Source organism: Schistocerca serialis, chromosome 10 (genome assembly GCF_023864345.2).
Source record: "Schistocerca serialis cubense isolate TAMUIC-IGC-003099 chromosome 10, iqSchSeri2.2, whole genome shotgun sequence".
Classification (NCBI taxonomy): domain Eukaryota; kingdom Metazoa; phylum Arthropoda; class Insecta; order Orthoptera; family Acrididae; genus Schistocerca; species Schistocerca serialis.
Genome location: NC_064647.1, coordinates 138,821,222 through 138,841,860, shown reverse-complemented (window position 1 = coordinate 138,841,860; position 20,639 = coordinate 138,821,222). Strand labels below are relative to the sequence as shown.

At 45.1% G+C, this 20,639-nt stretch overlaps 1 protein-coding gene and 1 pseudogene across 2 annotated transcripts in view; both read right to left on the bottom strand.

Moving 5' to 3' along the window:
• The window catches only part of LOC126424991 (uncharacterized), a 435,043-nt gene that overhangs the window by 203,105 nt on the left and 211,299 nt on the right, over positions 1-20,639 (bottom strand). The window lies entirely within an intron of this gene.
• LOC126425400 (5S ribosomal RNA) lies at positions 20,271-20,388 on the bottom strand (annotated as a pseudogene).

Here is a 20,639-nt window from a genome sequence, read left to right as displayed (position 1 = left end):
CTCAGTTTTCTATTCCGGTATGTAGTCTGTGTTGCCATGCTGGTTTTGTGGGTTTCTTCTGGGTGTTGGTTGGTTCTCATCTCTGCCTAGTGTGTATATTTAGTATAGTGAGTGCTCCTATATAAACCAGAAGTTGTAACTCTTCCATAGTTGTATTTTCATTTATTTTGTTGTGTATGATTGTGTTGATAGTTGTACTTGTTGTTTCGACTTGTGGTTTATTTGGTGGTCTATGCAAGAATGGTCTAATGTCTGTATTTGTGTCTTTGTATTCTATATATGTCAGCTGAAATTTTTCTTCTATATCTAACATGTGTGTCACTTTGTGTTCTATTTGTGCTTGTTCTGGTGGCTGCCTTAAGATTTCGTTTTCCTCTGATTGTTTAATTGGTGCGTGTTGTTCTTTGTTTGTTTGATCTGGGATGTTTGAGTCCATTACTGTATTTTCTTCTTCTTCTGATTGCACATTATTTTGTTCCAGTATTTGTTGTACTTGTTGTTTGATGTTATCTAATTCTGACTGGGGTATCCTGTTATTTTTTATTATTACACGGATCTGATCAGCTAGTCGTTGTTTTGTTAAAAATTTTAATTCTGGGTATCTGGTAATAAATGTTGTGTATACTTGTGATCTGTATCCAGTTGTGTTGGTTCCTAGGTTTGTTGCTTGGTAATAACAGAGCATGAGGTGTCGGTTAACTTCATCTGACCATCTCATCCTCTGTCTTTGTTTTCCTTCTAGAGTGGTTGGAGGAAGCATATCCCGCAAAACACCTCTATTTGGATTTAAATCATTTTCCGTGTGGCTAGCAGTGTCGTTACCATTGTGGACGGGCATAGGGTTCAAGCGTCGTCCCCGAACATGACAGCGCTTGTCCTAGGCTTCATTAGTTCTGTCCTGAACCAAGTAATCACACTAAAAGGGGGGTTAGCCCTATTAGTGGTTTGTTCTTTTCGTCGCCTTTTACGACTGGCAGAACACAACCGGAGGCCTATTCTTTTCCCGGGCCTCCACGGGGTTTATTATTATTATTACTATTATTATTATTACAGTCACAATTATGAGTTCCACTCTAGTCAGTCCCACGATACATTCATCTGTTTTCTGTCTCTCCCAGTAATTCCCAACATGCATCTTTCATTTCTCACTGAGAAAGCGTCAGTTTTTGAGTGATAATTTATTTACAGACCACGTCTAGTCCCACGTGTGTAAAGCAAGCAGACACACTGATTGTAAATTTGCTATTTCAGTGCACACGCACTTTCAGTCCTTACCGACAGCTGCAGAGGCAACTGTCCAGTTGAGATGCTCCGGTGTTCACGAATAATGTCGTCCACCCGATTCACCATGTCGGGACCAACGGCCTTGCCTCGTTGATTATACTGGTTATCGTCAGAAGTTATGCAATGTCGGGCGTGACCAGTACTTGGGTGTCACCATCTGAGTACGACAAGTGCAGGGCTGCTCCCCCTTTGTCTTTGAGGCAGAGGGGAGGATGGTTGGTAGTGTAAAATTCCCTATCACGAGACTTTGAGCCAATGTACTGGATTAAATTCCGAACTTATCAGCAGTATCTCATCAAGTCAGAGGAGGTGACACTGTTTATGGTGATCCATCCGTTGGACAGGGATGTTGAGCTCGGCGGCACCCTTCGTGCTATTCGAGAGGAGTAGGTTGTGTGCTGGCACCAGGTTTCACCCTGTCCCTTCCCTCATAATCATCCAACACACACACACACACACACACACACACACACACACACACACACACACACACATTACAGTCACGTGGACTTATCACACACACTTAAACACACACCTCTCACACTTTGCGAGGGAAAGGTGCCATTGCGCACGATGAACAGAATGACCATCCAATTAGACGGCTGAACCTGGCCTAAAGGGTCTCCCAGCCAACAATGCCACATGACTTTACTTTTATCATGTTGGGAGCAGTGGCTCTGATAGAACGTCCAGAAAATGGCTGGCCATGAAGCTCAGTTTCTGCACTTCATGACGCTTTAATTCTATTATAACTAAGCGTAGAATACGGTACTTTTCCTAGCAGGCTGGTCCAATGAAGGTAGTAAAGGCGCTGCCTATACATTAGGTGTGTTGCATACCTGTCGCTCGTTACCTCATTTCGATTGATTGTTTTGTATATTTGATCGGTGTCTTTCTAGATTCCTACAGAAACCAAGAGCAGTGAATCACCTAGAAACTGAGTGAGAATATACACTAAACAGCCAAAGAAACTGGTACACCGGCATAATGTAGGTCCCCCCGAGCACGCAGAGGTGCCGCAACACGACGTGGCATGGACTCGACTAATGTCTGAAGTAGTGCTCGAGGGAATCCTGCAGGGCTGTCCATTAATCCGTAAGAGTACGAGGGCGTGGAGATCTCTTCTGAACAGCACGTTGCAAGGCATCCCAGATATGCTCACTAATGTTCATGTTTGGGGAGTATGGTGGCCAGCGGAAGTGTTTAAACTCTGAAGTGTGTTCCTGAATCCACTCTGAAGCAATTTTGGACGTGTGGCGTGTCGCATTGTCCTGTTGGAATTGCCCAAGTCCCCGGAATGCACAATGGACATGAATGGATGCAGGTAATCAGACAGGATGCTTACGCACGTGTCACCTGTCAGAGTCGTATCTACACGTATCAGGGGTCGCATATCACTCCAATTGCACACGCCCCACACCATTACAGAGCCTCCACCAGCTTGAACAGTCCCCTCCTCACTTGCAGAGTCCATGGATTCATGAGGTCGTCTCCACATCCATCTGCTCAATACAATTTGAAACGAGACTCGTCCAACCAGGCAACATGTTTCCGGTCATCAACAGTCCAATGTCGGTGTTGACTGGCCCAGACGACGCGTGAAGCTTTGTGTCATGCAGTCATCAAGAGTACACGTGTGGGCCTTCGGCTCCGGAAACCCATATCGATGATGTTGCGTTGCATGGTTCGCAAGCTGACACTTGTTGATGACCCAGCATAGAAATCTGCAGCAATTTGCTGTAGAGTTGTACTTCTGTCACGTTGAACGATTCTCTTCAGTTGTCGTTGGTCCCCTTCTTGCACGATCTTTTACCGGCCGCAGTGATGTAGGAGATATTCACGGTACACCCGTGAAATGGTCGTACGGAAGATCCCCACTTCATCGCTACCTCGGAGATGCTGTGTCCCATCGCTCGTGCGCCGCCTATAACACCACGTTCAAACTCACTTAAATCTTGATAACCCGCCAATTGTAGAAGCAGTAACGAATCTGACAAGACACTTGTTGTCTTATATAGGCGTTACCGACCGGAGCGCCGTATTCTGCCTGTTTAAATATCTCTGTATTTGAATACGCATGCCTAGACCAGTTTCTTTGGCTCTTCAGTGTAAAAAGGGCCGCGGAAGTTAGGAAAGGTTTTTGTTCTACATTGTTATTTTCATGCCTGTTACTTGAAAATAAATGTTATTTGTAACACAATTGATACAGTCAGTGTTTAATTCTGGTTTTATTCGCAAATTGTTGATTTGTAACGTGAAACAAAGGGGTGATTTAGTAGGAACAGAACCAAAAAAAAAAGTACAGGTTTATCATACATCGCTAGAAAACGCAAATTTGCTCAAAAAAGGCATTATTAAGAAAAACACAAAACAAAAATTGAGCTTATATAAAACAATTTTCTGTTACTCATAAACACCTTTTGCACTGATCAATAACAGGAGGCTCTCGCCTTTGATCGTGATGAACATATTACTGAGTGGAAAATAACGATAATAATTACACAGATTTTTATGTCTGTGCATGTAAACTGCACGTGCTTCAAAAGAAATAGATAAAATTGCAGAAGTTGGGCGATCAACTACTTTTTGCTACTTATATAATGGACTACATATTTTGTAAGGATATAAAATACACAAAGGACTGCAAGGAAGGATGTGCGATTCTAATCATATGCAGAACAAACAAACAAAATCAAAGAGAAGTCGTGGGCTCCCATTTTCACACACATTCATTCATGTTTCTTTCCCTGCCAATACTGCCGTGATCCTACCATTTACGTACTACTATTTATATACTGTACACAAATTACCGTAGCTTTGGCAGGGTACAACTCCACTCTTCACGCATCGCCCGGCACTACTCGTATCAACTGGCTCCTGTGAGAACAGACTTTCAAGTAACTTCTGGTCCAAGAGCTAAACGGTGATGAGCTGTGGAGTCAGTAGAGCGCAGACTGCCTCCGTTGGTAGTGTTAATCCTGGCTGTTGATACAGCATGAATGAGTGCGCAGCCTGGCACATTTTACGATTGGCGACGTAATTATATACTACGTGACAACTACACCGAATTCGTGGACTTTATTGTCTATTGTCACTGATGTTATGTTGCATAGGATAAGGATGTAAATGCTTTTATGATTATGATAATGGGCTATGGGAGGAAACTAATTCCTCAATAAACAAATTTTACAAGCAGCTCTTCGCGGTAAATCATGATGGTTTTCAGTTACTGTCATACACTTTACACAGATGTCTCTGGACGCCCAACTCGGCTGCTTTCTCCACAACAAAGAATTCGATTACAGCTGGTTGCTTATAACGAGTGTCTTGCTTAGACGCCATTTTAATGCTTCACTGCGGCTCTGCCAACTGTCGAAACTGTTCGAAACTTGCAGATGAAACATCGAATTTGAAGCAGCTAAAAGGACGTTTCCGTATATATACAGGGTGTTACAAAAAGGTACGGCCAAACTCTCAGGAAACATTCCTCACACACAAATAAAGAAAAGATGTTATGTGGACATGTGTCCGGAAACGCTTAATTTCCATGTTAGAGCTCATTTTAGTTTCGTCCACCTACGCTCAATGGAGCACGTTATCATGATTTCATACGGGATACTCTACCTGTGCTGCTAGAACACGTGCCTTTACAAGTACGACACAACATGTGGTTCATGCAAGATGGAGCTCCTGCGCATTTCAGTCGAAGTGTTCGTACGCTTCTCAACAACAGATTCGGTGACCGATGGATTGGCAGAGGCGGACCAATTCCATAACCTCCACGCTCTCCTGACCTCAACCCTCTTGACTTTCATTTATGGTGGCATTTGAAAGCTCTTGTCTACGCAACCCCGGTACCAAATGTAGAGACTCTTCGTGCTCCTATTGTGGACGGCTGTGATACAATACGCCATTCTCCAGGGCTGCATCAGCGCATCAGGGATTCCATGCGACGGAGGGTGGATGCATCATGTATCGTCGCTAACGGAGGACATTTTGAACATTTCCTGTAACAAAGTGTTTGAAGTCACGCTGGTACTTCCTGTTGCTGTGTGTTTCCATGCCATGATTAATGTGATTTGAAGAGAAGTAATAAAATGAGCTCTAACATGGAAAGTAAGCGTTTCCGGACAAATGTCCACATAACATATTTTCTTTCTTTGTGTGTGACGAATGTTTCCTGAAAGTTTTGCCGTACGTTTTTGTAATACCCTATATATATATATATATAGGAACTTACCACAAATTAAATTCATTCAGAGATCTGGAGGTCATAAAGAAACACCGGATTTCCCTATATATATATATATATATATATATATATATAGGGAAATCCGGTGTTTCTTTATGACGATGATCGTTCAATAAATAACGCACCAATATTTTTACAGCCGTTGCCTTATTTATTGAACGACCATCCTCATCAAGAAACACCGGATTCAGACTGTTGCATCCTGTAAACGCGGCACTGCACCTAGCAGGCGTTTGGCGCCAGAAGAGAAAGTCTGCGGCAGATGGGACGGGTTCGGAGGCGTCATTCCTATTTCTGTCAGCGTCTCGCTTCCTCCGATGTCTGAGACTACGCTTAACGGCGCTACTCCTTTCGAAGGAAGCATTAAAGGAAGACTGGAATCAAAGATTCGCGATGGTGCGGTTGTCACAGACGGACTGCAAGATTCGGTTCGGGAAGTGTGTGAAAAGAACTGTGGTATCACTAGCCCCAACTGGAGAAGAGAAACGTTGCCATGGCTTACTGAAAGGAACTGTCCCATCATTCACGTCAAATGATTCGCAGAAGCCTCAGCAAGCCAGAATATGAACTGCTCCACTGAAATTTGAATAGTTGTCCGCTGGTACGATACGTCTGCCCAACGCATCCATCATATGCTCAACGAGATTTAAATCGGGGGAATGAGCAGGCCAGACCATTCGCGCAATGTCCCTTCCTTCCAACAGGTTCTCCTGCTGCGCTACTGCGTACCATCGTGCGTTCTCCTCCATAAAAGTGAATTCAGGACCGAATGCATCGTTAAGAGGACGCTCATGCAGAAGGAGTACTGCGTCACATTTACGTTGACCGATGTGTGTACACCGTTCAAGGATCTGTGATGGTGCCATGAGCATAGTGACTGGACCAACGAGGTGTGGGTTTGGATGACAGCGGATTCAGTCTTCGTAGTGATTCTGGATGTACGCTCATAAGGCAGAAAATGGGAACAAATGGTTCAAATGGCTCTGAGCACTATGGAACTTAATATCTGAGGTCATCAGTCCCCTAGAACTTAGAATTACTGAAACCTAACAAACCTAAGTACAGCAGACACATCCATGCCCGAGGCAGGAATCGAACCTGCGACCGTAGCAGCAGCGCGGTTGCGGACTCAAGAGCCTTGAACCGCTCGGCCACAGCGGCCGGCAGTGGCAGTATGTTATACATCCGTGGACATTGTGAAACATGATTGCTTTAGTGGTCGAGGTGTTATGGTGTGGAGGGGTATGCTGACCTCCAGATCTCTGAATGAATTTAATTTAATTTGTGGTAAGTTCCTATTACAACGGTACTGGGCGCTACGCACTGTACATTGAATAGTTTGGCTCGAGCTGCCACGAACTGCATACAGGCGTTGGTATAAGTCAACGGGAACAGTAGAAAATGTGTGCCCCGACCGGGACTCGATCCCGGGATCTCCTGCTTACATGGCAGGCGCTCTATCTTATCTCTGGCACGCCTCCCGCGAGACCCACATTCGCAACTTATTGTCCTGCACTATATTCATAGTGCCCCTGCTCATTATATTCATTACTCGCGGCTTTACTGCCGACTCCCGTAAGAGTTCGGGCACAGTTTGTGCATCTGCAGAGAAAAACATGGTCAAATGGCCGGTGAGCCTTATATAATTTGTTACACTCAACACTCAGCTTAATTGAGCGGTCCAGAGATGTGGCTGGTCCCAATGTTTGGCTACGTTTTTCGTCCAGCTCACATCTGTCGTAAACGCAATTTTCAAGCTGAAATAAAATATGAAAAAGCAATGCATTCAGGTACTGCGGTGAAGTTCAAAAATATCGAGTCACTCAAGTTGATCTATAATTTGAACAAATAGTTTATTTCGATTTTTCGACGAATAGTCTTCAATATATTGACTAAACAAACGAAATGCAGTCTGAGGGGCTTTTACGTAAGGGCGGAAGTTAATAACTGATGCGACAACACTTCACTATAAAATACATATGTCGTGATCACGGCACTCCACAATCTGTTCACAGTTCACAAAATACACTGTTGTCTGCTATCCTAATCCACTATATTGCGCTCAACTTGGTCTTTTTCGAACGTCGCTACATACATACTTGTCTCCGATCGTGGCTACCAACCAATACCATCCCCAGACAGGCGGCACGCCAGGCCCTTAGCGTCGCTCAAACTCCACTGCCCTCAAACATGGCCACCCTATGCACCCTCGAATCGACTGCCTACCTCAAAACAATGTTAGCAAAAAAATTACGGATATTCTAAAACCAAACGCAGAAACATATATGATTCGTTGAAAAATATGGAAATTTTCCCGGCAATAACAATCCAAAGTTAATGTTTTGAACATGGCTGTGAATTTCAAGCCAACCGGTTGCAAATACACTCCTGGAAATGGAAAAAAGAACACATTGACACCGGTGTGTCAGACCCACCATACTTGCTCCGGACACTGCGAGAGGGCTGTACAAGCAATGATCACACGCACGGCACAGCGGACACACCAGGAACCGCGGTGTTGGCCGTCGAATGGCGCTAGCTGCGCAGCATTTGTGCACCGCCGCCGTCAGTGTCAGCCAGTTTGCCGTGGCATACGGAGCTCCATCGCAGTCTTTAACACTGGTAGCATGCCGCGACAGCGTGGACGTGAACCGTATGTGCAGTTGACGGACTTTGAGCGAGGGCGTATAGTGGGCATGCAGGAGGCCGGGTGGACGTACCGCCGAATTGCTCAACACGTGGGGCGTGAGGTCTCCACAGTACATCGATGTTGTCGCCAGTGGTCGGCGGAAGGTGCACGTGCCCGTCGACCTGGGACCGGACCGCAGTGACGCACGGATGCACGCCAAGACCGTAGGATCTACGCAGTGCCGTAGGGGACCGCACCGCCACTTCCCAGCAAATTAGGGACACTGTTGCTCCTGGGGTATCGGCGAGGACCATTCGCAACCGTCTCCATGAAGCTGGGCTACGGTCCCGCACACCATTGGGCCGTCTTCCGCTCACGCCCCAACATCGTGCAGCCCGCCTCCAGTGGTGTCGCGACAGGCGTGAATGGAGGGACGAATGGAGACGTGTCGTCTTCAGCGATGAGAGTCGCTTCTGCCTTGGTGCCAATGATGGTCGTATGCATGTTTGGCGCCGTGCAGGTGAGCGCCACAATCAGGACTGCATACGACCGAGGCACACAGGGCCAACACCCGGCATCATGGTGTGGGGAGCGATCTTCTACACTGGCCGTACACCACTGGTGATCATCGAGGGGACACTGAATAGTGCACGGTACATCCAAACCGTCATCGAACCCATCGTTCTACCATTCCTAGACCGGCAAGGGAACTTGCTGTTCCAACAGGACAATGCACGTCCGCATGTATCCCGTGCCACCCAACGTGCTCTAGAAGGTGTAAGTCAACTACCCTGGCCAGCAAGATCTCCGGATCTGTCCCCCATTGAGCATGTTTGGGACTGGATGAAGCGTCGTCTCACGCGGTCTGCACGTCCAGCACGAACGCTGGTCCAACTGAGGCGCCAGGTGGAAATGACATGGCAAGCCGTTCCACAGGACTACATCCAGCATCTCTACGATCGTCTCCATGGGAGAATAGCAGCCTGCATTGCTGCGAAAGGTGGATATACACTGTACTAGTGCCGACATTGTGCATGCTCTGTTGCCTGTGTCTATGTGCCTGTGGTTCTGTCAGTGTGATCATGTGATGTATCTGACCCCAGGAATGTGTCAATATAGTTTCCCCTTCCTGGGACAATGAATTCACGGTGTTCTTATTTCAATTTCCAGGAGTGTAGAATTAAAATTCTTCAACTAGTTTTCAACAACCAACTAGAAACTGTTACCTTACCTAACAATATCACAGGAAGGTAGAGTAATAGCAGGTAGGCATTAGAACAAACACTTAATTTTTGCAGGCCGGTGTGGCCGAGCGGTTCTCGGCGCTTCAGTCCGGAACCACGATAACTAGGTTAGTTAGGTTTAAGTAGTTCTAAGTCTAGGGGACTGATGACCTCAGATGTTAAGTCCCATACTGCTTAGAGCCATTTTGAACCAATAACCTGATAAAATTTCCTATGGAAATAAACAATGAAATAAATTTTCCTTAGCTCTAAAGTCGCAACGGATGTAATCTTGGTATTCTGTTCTCTCCTCAGCGGGCGGAGCAAATATTCAATCTTGGCACAGTGAGGTGCAGTGCCGGCCGTAAAATAGCTTCATACAAATAATATTAGTAGACTGGTTGATAAATGAATAACCTTGCAAATGTTCAGTGAAAATACTGGATACTGGCTCAGCGCTGCGCAATGCTGCCTGCATTGAAATTCTTACAAGCCGGCCGGGGTGGCCGAGCGGTTCTAGACGCTACAGTCTGGAACCGCGCGACCGCTACGGTCGTAGGTTCGAATCTTGCCTCGGGCATGGATGTGTGTGGCGTCCTTATGTTAGTTAGATTTAAGTAGTTCTAAGTTCTAGGGGACTGATGACCTTAGAAGTTAAGTCCCATAGTGCTCAGAGCCAAACTCTTACAAATATTGATACTTTTCTGATTCTGATACATTAATGCTTTTCTTATTCTGTTGTAAAAATGATTTCTTTTAAAACATATTCATTGGGTTCAAATAAACACGACGTGGAAGAGGATGAGGTACTGATAAGGGGATATCCTAAGGCCGAATGCTTCAGTTTGAAAATTGTGTTCAGAATAAGGTTTTACCTTCACAAAATGTGGTATGGGATGTTTAACATTAACTTCAAAATCAGTGAACTTCTCAACTGTTCTACAATTCTCACTTACTGTCGTAGTTAAAAATACTTGGATTATTAGATGACAAAAGGTCTGACATCGTTTGACAAAATAGATTCCAAAATTTAACTTCTCTGTATCAGGATTACAAAATACACAAAATATTACAAACCTATACATTAAATCTGATTGAAAATACTTGGTTACTGCATTCAAGGGTCAGTACTGTAAAAATTAGCGAAAGGCACATTGCGTTGCTGCATACTTAAAACTAAATATTTAAGGTGCAATATTTTGTGGTTTATTTGTTCTAGGATTGAAGACAACTGTGTAAGTTGAAATGACATGTTTAATGTCGCAATATTAGCACAAAATTACACGCTTTTACACAGTTTTCAATGTGAAAAAAAAATAAAATAAAAAATAAAAGAAAAACAGTTGTCAGGATAAAACATCTCTTCAACATCAAAAAGTGAAATAATCCTAAACACAACAATATTAAACATTAACTTTCAGAAGGTTAAATTATACTAAACACGGCAATATTAAAGTTTAACTAGAAGTTTCTTTACAAAATTGTTCATACGCTTACGTTATGATGTTGGTCAGTGCTACGAAAATCTTCCGATTCTGGTTCAAAGTTCGGTACTATTTTTTGGATTACAATCAAGTTTACAGTGGACGGTTGGTTATGTGATAAAGTGAGCAAAACATTACCCAAGGTCGCTCGAGTTTACAGTGGACGCAAGCTGCTGAACCAACAAGTTTACACCTCTGCACGCGGTATTTACCTTAAGCTGCGATGAGCTGTTGTCTGCTAGGCCACTCTCTTCCGCTGAAATTCCTATAAAACTAATTACACCTTTGCTGAATTTGCCAGCAGAAACTTTCCCTATGTTTCTCGTTATGCGAAAGGACATGTACTGATTCCTAATCTTAGAATACGGCAATATACACAGGCATGGTTGGAGCAGCATTCATATTATAATGCCCTCACAGTTCTTGCAAGGACAATTAACTAATTGGCTGGTTCATTTCTCCACAGTTGGAGCTAAACGATGCTACAGCTAATTCCTAGCTGGATGTCAGCCGCTGTGAACGCAGTGTTCACACAAATTACTCTCCTGCATAGTACAGAGCGTTATGCGCTCCATTCTGCACTTGACGCCAGTTCAGACAAGAGTCCCCAAAAATTTCTGTCTTGTCTTACTCACAGCCAAACTGTCTCCCCACCTAGGTTCTTTCGTTCTTCACGTCACGGCTTTTTTCGACCAATAGGAGCATTCCTCTTATTTTGTGGAAACTCTCTCTACCAATTGCAAGGTCCCTACCATTAAATTGCGTCGAAACTTTGACTATTTTCTCCTTCCTAGCGCGTTTCCGCCAATACGATGTTTTGTGCCTGTTCCAGACACCTGAATACGTACATTGACTCTCTCACTTGTGTACCGCTTGCTTGATACGTGATCGAAAATGCGTCACTGGTCTTGTTTCGTATCCATTTGGAATTCTGAAATGCAGTTTTCTGAAAGCTTTCTTTCCCGCCCTCCCTCAGATGGGCCATTATAGTCACTCTCCCCGTCTGAGTCACCTGGTCGGTCGTTGACTTTCCGCCTGGGACACCCCTTTAAGTGGTTTCTGTGGTACCCCTTGTAGCGCGGCCTTTCCTCTGCATTGTCCCTCTGAATCCCAAACGAAAAGACCTCTCGCTGCTTGTTTCACCTTCTGCTCAAACATGCATTATAGGAACGGTGTGTCAATTACCATTGATTGAATGTCATCCCTTTTTGCATTACATATTTCTAGGCAAATCTGCTCATTGTCCGCAGCTCGTGGTCGTGCGGTAGCGTTCTCGCTTCCCACGCCCGGGTTCCCGGGTTCGATTCCCGGCGGGGTCAGGGATTTTCTCTGCCTCGCGATGACTGGATGTTGCGTGATGTCCTTAGGTTAGTTAGGTATAAGTAGTTCTAAGTTCTAGGGGACTGATGACCATAGATGATAAGTCCCATAGTGCTCAGAGCCATTTCATCATAAAGTCTTTGTTGACCTGCTCTTGTAATACAGGGTCATTCAAAAAGAATACCACAACTTTAGGAATTTAAAACTCTGCAACGACAAAAGGCAGAGCTAAGCACTATCTGTCGGCGAATTAATGGAGCTATAAAGTTTCATTTAGTTGTACATTTGTTCGCTTGAGGCGCTGTTGACTAGGCTTCAGCGTCAGTTGATGCTAAGATGGCGACCGCTCAACAGAAAGCTTTTTGTGTTATTCAGTACGGCAGAAGTGAATCGACGACAGTTGTTCAGTGTGCATTTCGAACGAAGTATGGTGTTAAACCTCCTGATAGGTGGTGTATTAAACGTTGGTATAAACAGTTTACAGAGAATGGGTGTTTGTGCAAAGGGAAAAGTTCTGGACGGCCGAGAACGAGTGATGAAAATGTAGCACGCATCCAGCAAGCATTTGTTCGCAGCCAAGGAAAATCGACTCGCAGAGCTAGCAGAGAGCTGCAAATTCCACAATCAACTGTATGGAGAGTCCTACGAAAAAGGTTAGTTATGAAACCTTATTGTCTGAAATTGGTTCAAGCACTGTCTGCAGCTGATAAGTTTAAAAGAATCGATTTCTGTGATTTTATCCTTGCTCAAATGGAAACAGATGAATCTTTCGTTTCAAAGATTGTGTTTAGTGATGAAGCAACTTTCCACACTAACGGGAAAGTCAACCGCCACAATGTCTGTATATGGGGCACTGAGAATCCGCGGGAAACGACTCAGTATGAACGTGACTCGCCTAAGGTGAACGTTTTCTGTGCTATTTCAGCCAATAAAGTTTTTGGTCCCTTTTTCTTCGAAGGTGCTACTGTAACTGGACTACAGTCTCTGGAGATGTTAGAGAATTGGCTGTTCCCTCAGCTCGAACAAGAAGTACAACAATTCATATTTCAGCAGGATGGAGCGCCACCACATTGGCACTTATGTGTCCGTAACTACCCGAGGCGATGGATCGGCCGCCAGGCAGCCCGTGACAGAGCACTTCATCACTGGCCTCCAAGAAGCCCTGATCTTACCCCCTACGATTTTTTCTTATGGGGGTATGTTAAGGATATGGTGTTTCGGCCACCTCTCCCAGCCACCATTGGTGATTTGAAACGAAAAATAACAGCAGCTATCCAAACTGTTACGCCTGATATGCTACAGAGAGTGTGGAACGAGTTGGAGTATCGGGTTGATATTGCTCGTGTGTCTCGAGAGGACCATATTGAACATCTCTGAACTTGTTTTTGAGTGAAAAAAAACCTTTTTAAATACTCTTTGTAATGATGTATAACAGAAGGTTATATTATGTTTCTTTCATTAAATACACATTTTTAAAGTTGTGGTATTCTTTTTGAATCACCCTGTAGTTTATTAATGAAAGTTCCTGAACTATTATTTTAAAGATCAAAGAACAGCTCTCAGAATCAATTTATAACGCTTAAAACTCAAAATCCCTTTTTAACAAAGGAAAAAAATACAAATTGCATAATGTAAGGTTAAAGAGAAGATTCTAATGCCACATTGCAATACTAAAATTTTCCTAGATTTCACCTGTAATCTCTAAATGCAATAAAATATTCATCACAAAATTTTAATTAAAACAACAACTTAAATACAATAAAATCTGATTACTATCAATGTACACTCAAACCCCGTAGCCTCTACGATGTGCACCGTATCACAAAATATTTTCCCTGCTTTTAAACACTTTACACCATAAACCTCGCTACATGTGATGGATACTAAACCCAAGGAATTATGACAATTGAGCTCAGATGTTAATTATAACAGGTATTTAATCTTTTCCTTTCAAAATAAATAAAAAACACACAAACTATTAAGCTCAGTGGTTACATCGGTTAAAAAATATATATGTACAATACATATCTTTTGATTTCGTCGTGGTCATGGGCTGTTGTGCGCTGTGCTCTCCTTCAGGATCACACGCGGCACGAGAAAGATTTCCCACGATGTACAAAACGTTTACAGGGCGCAACCAACTTACAAATTGCGTATTGGGATTATACGTCGATATGGATACGGCTCGCAAATCTTCAAAGGGGCGACGAAATAGGTGCGGTACTACTGAACACTTCCACTTTGCCGGCCAAGGTGGCCGGGCGGTTCTAGGCACTACAGTCTGGAAGCGTGCGAACGCTACGGTCGCAGGTTCGAATCTTGCCTCGGGCAATGATGTGTGTGATGTCCTTAGGACAGTTGGGTTTAAAGAGTTCTAAGTTCCAGGCGACTGATGACCTCAGAAGTTAAGTCCCACAGTTCTCAGAGCCATTTTGAACTTTCACTTTACCACACCGCAGCGCACCAAACACCATTATAGTGGGGTAGATAAGAGACAAACCAACAACTGTTGCAAGGCAATCTCAGCTAGGCAGTAAGAAAATTTTCGTGATTTTAAACTCGTGGGATGGCCACACCAAACCACGGAATGACGTCCCAAGCTAAATTACGAAAATACACTACTGGCCATTAAAATTGCTACACTACGAAGATGACGTGCTACAGACGCGAAATTTAACCGACAGGAAGAAGATGCTCTGATATGCAAATGATTAGCTTTTCAGAGCATTCACACAAGGTTGGTGCCGATGGCGACACCTACAAGGTGCTGACATGAGGAAAGTTTCTAAACGATTTCTCATACACAAACAGCAGTTGACCGGCGTTGCCTGGTGAAAGTTGTTGTGATGCCTCGTGTAAGTAGGAGAAAAGCGTACCATCACGTTTCCAACTTTGATAAAGGTCGGATTGTAGCCTATCGCGATTGGGGATTATCGTATCGCGACATTGCTGCTCGCGTTGGTCGAGATCCAATGACAGTTAGCAAAACATGGAATCGGTGGGTTCAGGAGGGTAATACGGAACGCCGTGCTGGATCCCAACGGCCTCGTATCACTAGCCGTCGAGATAACACGCATCTTATCCGCATGGCTGTAACGGATCGTTCAGCCACGTCACGATCCCCGAGTCAACAGATGGGGACGTTTGCAAGACAACAACCATCTGCACGAACAGTTCGACGACGTTTGCAGCAGCATAGACTATCAGCTCGGAGACCACGACTGCGGTTACCCTTGACGCTGCGTCACAGACAGGAGCGCCTGCGATGGTGTACTCAACGATGCACTTGGGTGCACGAATGGCAAAACGTCATTTTTTCGGATGAATCCAGGTTCTGTTTACAGCATCATGATGGTCGCATCCGTGTTTGGCGACATCGCGGTAAACGCACATTGGAAGCGTGTATTCGTCATCGCCATACTGGCGTATCACCCGGCGTGATGGTATGGGGTGCCATTGGTTACACGTCTCGGTCACCTCTTGTTCGCATTGACGGCACTTTGAACAGTGGACGTTACATTTCAGATGTGTTACGACCCGTGGCTCTACCGCTCATTCGATCCTGCGAAACCCTACATTTCAGCAGGATAATGCGCGACCGCATGTTGCAGGTCCTGTACGGGCCTTTCTAGATACAGAAAATGTTCGACTGCTGCCCTGGCCAGCACATTCTCCAGATCTCTCACCAATTGAAAACGTCTGGTCAATGGTGGCAGAGCAACTGGCTCGTCACAATACGCCAGTCAATACTCATGATGAACTGTGGTATGGTGTTGAAGCTGCATGGGCAGCTGTACCTGTACACGCCATCCAAGCTCTGTTTGACTCAATGCCCAGGCGTATCAAGGACGTTATTACGGCCAGAGGTGGTTGTTCTGGGTACTGATTTCTCAGGATCTATGCTGCTAAATTGCTTGAAAATGTAATCACATGTCAGTTGTAGTATAATATATTTGTCCAATGAATACCCGTTTATCATCTGCATTTCTACTTGGTGTAGCAATTTTAATGGCCAGTAGTGTACTATCGGTGATTTCGTCACAACAAGTAGAGCCGTGAAATACCATAACAAGTGAACTGCAATTAACGATTCATATGAGTTCGACTGAAAAACTCCACAATCTCTCCCTTACTAAAAACACTTAACAGTACCTCCGAGGTTCAGTCGTGGACACTACCAGTGTCAATTACTCGTTATAACCGTAGATAACAGAGTTTAACACGCTGGGGACCGATTTAGGTTTCTTAGTAAGATAAGCAATGATTTTGTGCTTCACTTGGATCCACCGTCGACCCAAAACAGTCATTTACTTTAAAGCAGCTAAATAGATGACAGTGCCGATATCAACGCTCTCCGCGCAAGCTGCGCTCTAACTGGAGGCCGCAGTACCGAAGCAAAGCTTACACCACTCACAAGTCTGACATACGTGCCACCAGCGGGCACAATTTTAGAATGCTTACGTTCGCCTCATGCACCAAACTAGCCGTAATTCTTCGTCGGAATCCAAGTGCAGAACCAGGAAATCACTTCTCAGCCCTTGAATAACCACACGATGATCGACAGTGCAACAACTCCGGCCTTCCACGCTAGGATCTTCGAGTCCACGGCGTTCCGTCCCCGAACGACTGCTTCCGCGGCGCACACCGACCAAGCGGCCTTGCCCTCACAAATCGACGCCGCTCCTCACGCAAATTCCAGAGTTAACTCACAGCAAGCCTCTTCTGCAGCCTCGCGGCGCGCGGAAAGATATGCGGGAACCGGAGACTCCAACCCGTTCTCAATATTGTCATCGCGGAGAGTACTGAGACGGCGGGTGATTTCAAAACACACACACACAAAAAAAAACAAATAGCGAGTCTTATCGGCTCACTTACAAATCAATGATACGCACTTACACTTTCATACCAATAACTACGACCTAAGATTACCGGCTCTGTGTGAGCACAGACAATACCATTCATCACTTTATTTTATAAAAACTCTATTATTGACTTCCGGAAAGCGTTTGACTCGGTGCCCCACTGCAGACTCCTAGCTAAGGTACGAGCATATGGGATTGGTTCCCAAATATGTGAGTGGCTCGAAGACTTCTTAAGTTATAGAACCCAGTCCTTGATGGTGAGTGTTCATCGGAGGTGAGGGTATCATCTGGAGTGCCCCAGTGAAGTGTGGTAGGTCCGCTGTTGTTTTCTATCTACACAAATGATCTTTTGGATAGGGTGGATAGCAATGTGCGGCTGTTTGCTGATGAAGCTGTGGTGTGCGGGAAGGTGTCGTCGTTGAGCGACTGTAGGCGGATAGAAGATGACTTGGACAGGATTTGTGATTGGTGTAAAGAATGGCAGCTAACTCTAAATATAGATAAATGTAAATTGATGCAGATGAATAGGAAAAAGAATCCGGTAATGTTTGAATACTCCATTAGTAGTGTAGCGCTTGACACAGTCACGTCGGTTAAATATTTGGGAGTAACATTGCAGAGCGATATGAAGTGGGACAAGCATGTAATGGCAATTGTGGGGAAAGCGGATAGTCGTCTTCGGTTCATTGCTAGAATTCTGGGAAGATGTGGTTCATCTGTAAAGGAGACCTATTCGTGAGTACTGCTGAGCGTTTGGGATCCCTATCAGGTCGGATTGAGGGAGGGCATAGAAGCAATTCAGAGGCGGGCTGCTAGATTTGTTACTGGTAGGTTTGATTATCACGCGAGTGTCACGGAAATGCTTCAGGGAGTCTCTAGAGGAAAGGAGGCGTTCTTTTCGTGAATCGCTACTGAGGAAATTTAGAGAACCAGCATTTGAGGCTGACTGCAGTACAGTTTTACTGCCGCCAACTTACATTTCGCGGAAAGACCACAAAGATAAGAGAGTTTTGGGCTCGTACAGAGGCATATAGGCAGTCATTTTTCACTCGTTCTGTTTGGGAGTGGAGCAGGGAGAGAAGATGCGAGTTGTGGTACGAGGTACCCTCCGCCACGCACCGTATGGTATACATCCTATATATAACAGAATGGAATGGATACTGCTTACAATCGAATCTGCGACTCAGGCAACATCTTTGGTTCAGTGGTGGCAAAAATACAATCTCTTCTACGTATGACAATCATTTCAGGTCATTTTTCATGAATTATATTACAAAATCGGGTTCCACGTACAGGTGGACCCCTCACGCCCTGTGGTATCGTTAATGAGAGCCCGTGTTGTCCGTCGCTGATACGCGATTTGATCCACGCAAGAGTGTGCGACGAAGGTGTGCGGGTTCTGCGGCACTGAGTGCGCCGCCAGAGCGACGTTGAGCCTGGGTGAGCCGGCGGCAGAACGGCTGAGCCACTGAGGCCGACTTCCTGGCAGTTCAGCGCCCTGCGTCTATAACGAGGCGGCGGCGGCCCCAGGGTCGTGGGGCGTGTCGTGGGAAGCGAGGGGAAGGCAGGGCGCGGCACACAGCGCCAGGTGAGGAGGCTCCCGAGCACACCAGCTGGAGGGTCACTTCTCAGCTGAGTGCGACCGACACCTCTGCGGTGTACTGGCTGCCAGGGGGCGTCATATGTTGTTGGAGGCGGCTGTGTCGAAAGGTTCCTGCAAAAACATTGTGTTTCCTATAGGGATCTATGGAAAAACTTGTAGAAGCGGACCTCGGGGAAGATCAGTTTGGATTCCGTAGAAATGTTGGAACACGTGAGGCAATACTAACCTTACGACTTGTCTTAGAAGAAAGATCAAGAAAAGGCAAACCTACGTTTCTAGCATTTGTAGGCTTAGAGAAAGCTTTTGACAATGTTAACTGGAATACTCTCTTTCAAATTCGGAAGGTGGCAGGGGTAAAATACAGGGAGCGAAAGGCTATTTACAATTTCTACAGAAACCAGATGGCAGTTATAAGAGTCCAGGGGCATGAAAGGGAAGCAGTGGTTGGGAAAGGAGTGAGACAGGGCTGTAGCCTCTCCCCGATGTTATTCAATCTGTATATTGAGCAAGCAGTAAAGGAAACAAAAGAAAAATTCGGAGTAGGTATTAAAATTCATGGAGAAGAAGTAAGAACTTTGAGGTTTGCCGATGACATTGTAATTCTGTCAGAGACAGCAAAGGACTTGGAAGAGCAGTTGAACGGAATGGACAGTGTCTTGAAAGGAGGATATAAGATGAACATCAACAAAAGCAAAACGAGGATAATGGAATGTAGTCAAATTAAATCGGGTGATGCTGAGGGGATTAGATTAGGAAATGAGACACTTAAAGTAGTAAAGGAGTTTTGCTATTTGGGAGTAAAATAACTGATGATGGTCGAAGTAGAGAGGATATAAAATGTAGACTGGCAATGACAAGGAAATCGTTTCTGAAGAAGAGAAATTTGTTAACATCGAGTATAGATTTAAGTGTCAGGAAGTCATTTCTGAAAGTATTTGTATGGAGTGTAGCCATGTATGGAAGTGAAACATGGACGATAACCAGTTTGGACAAGAAGAGAAAAGAAGATTTCGAAATGTGGTGCTACAGAAGAATGCTGAAGATAAGGTGGGTAGATCACGTAACTAATGAGGAGGTATTGAATAGGATTGTGGAGAAGAGAAGTTTGTGGCACAACTTGACTAGAAGAAGGGATCGGTTGGTAGGACATGTTTTGAGGCATCAAGGGATCACCAATTTAGCATTGGAGGGCAGCGTGGAGGGTAAAAATCGTAGAGGGAGACCAAGAGATCAATACACTAAGCAGATTCAGAAGGATGTAGGTTGCAGTAGGTACTGGGAGATGAAGAAACTTGCACAGGATAGAGTAGCATGGAGAGCTGCATCAAACCAGTGTCAGGACTGAAGACCACAACAACAACAATAGGGATCGGATACGGAGCAAGTACGATTTTAATGTTGACTCCGTACTCTCCGTCCGGACAGGCCTTGGAAGGCCCAACGGTACCGACCGTCCGCCGTGTCACCCTCTGCCAACAGGCGTCACTGGTCGCTGATATGGAGGGTCATGTGGTCAGCACACCGCTCTCCCGGCCGTATGTCAGTTTACGAGACTGGGGTTCTCAATCAAGCAGCTCCTCAGTTTGCCTCAGAACGGCTGAGTGCACCCCGCTTGCCAACAGCGCTCGGCAGACCGGATGGTCACCCATCCAAGTGCTAGCCCAGCCCGACAGCGCTTAACATCGGTGATCTGACGGGAACCGGTGTTGCCACTGCGTCACGGCCGTTGGCAGTTCAGTGTTGAGGGTTGCATAAATTATAAATCGAGGCGCCGCCATCAATTCAGTGCTATAACGGCTTGCCTTGCCGCAGTACTTTGACGAGTCTGGCGAGGGAAACGCCCCATCGCACACCTCTCAGATTTAGTGGTAAGGAGATCAGTAGTGAACAGAGAATGAAACGTCCCCTCAGAAAAATTATAAATGACTGTGCTTAAACTGACACACAATATTTTTAGCGCAACGCAATCTGACTTTCAAAAA